Genomic DNA, 1,078 nt, shown 5'->3' with positions numbered 1-1,078 from the left:
CCAGATTTAACGAATCCACAACTATATTTTTCAAACAACAAAAAAAAGTCGTGTTTAGGTTGTTTTCTTTTAAAACTTTGAAAGCAAAAAAAAAATACGGCCACCTTTGGCACGCACAGCTGTCATCGCCCAGCAGGGCGATAGAAATAAATCTATCGCCATGAAACGCCGCCAAGCGAACTTCGTATTTCGCTTTGGCTGTGTTCAATTTCATATGCTTGCGGGTGTTCTAATTTTGACAGCGCGAATTTCGCTGTGGTGAGTTCGCCGTTCGCCGGCATTGTATTTCAGCTATGAATTTGAGCGATGGCCCGGAGTATGTTTACTTTAAGGCGATTGCCGATTGTGGCTTCTTGGCAGGCACCTATGACTTCAAAAACCCCACAAGTAGATAGATATCATCCACGACCATATCAACCCATAACGTTCAATTTGGTCTAAAATAAAAAAGGTAATCATATAGGTCTGCAGGGCTCGCCGTCGTTTTCGGAAAAACACAGAGCAATAACGCCGCCACACAGTGCGGCCGAAATCCAAAAGTGCGGCTAAAGTTCGAAACTTTATAGACTTTTTTCCGCAATTTCCTACTAAGGGGATTCGTGGTCGCTAATTACGAATCGGCTGTCAGAATTGCGAAATTCAAAATGGCGGATCCAATTTGGCGTCTGGTCCTGCGAAAAATTTTAAAGTTTTTCTGTGTTCCGAAACTTTGTATGGAAATTTTGTGAGGAAATTTAGTGATTGTAAATAAATGTGCGAAAACATCAACAATTTTTGAAATCGTCTTTAAATTTTTTATTAAAATTAACAATACACCAAGTTTTAACAATTTATGTTTTTGTTTATTTTATTTTCAGAATTTCGAAGTTCAAAATGGCGGATCCAGTTTAATGTCTGGTCATGGTTTTCCTGTGTTCCAAAACTTTGTCATTATCAGGAAATTTAGTAATTGTAAATAAATGTTCGAAAACATCAAAAATTTGTAAAATCGTCTAAAGTGGTTTATTAAAATTAATAACACACCATGTGTCATAACACTGGTCTACAAATTTCAACTTTTTTTCTGCGAATAAGACGG

This window comes from Rhagoletis pomonella, unplaced genomic scaffold, assembly GCF_013731165.1.
Source record: "Rhagoletis pomonella isolate Grant_MI unplaced genomic scaffold, Rhpom_1.0 Rhpom_scaffold_00001, whole genome shotgun sequence".
Taxonomy (NCBI): Eukaryota; Metazoa; Arthropoda; class Insecta; order Diptera; family Tephritidae; genus Rhagoletis; species Rhagoletis pomonella.
Note: the sequence above shows the minus strand (reverse complement) of the source record.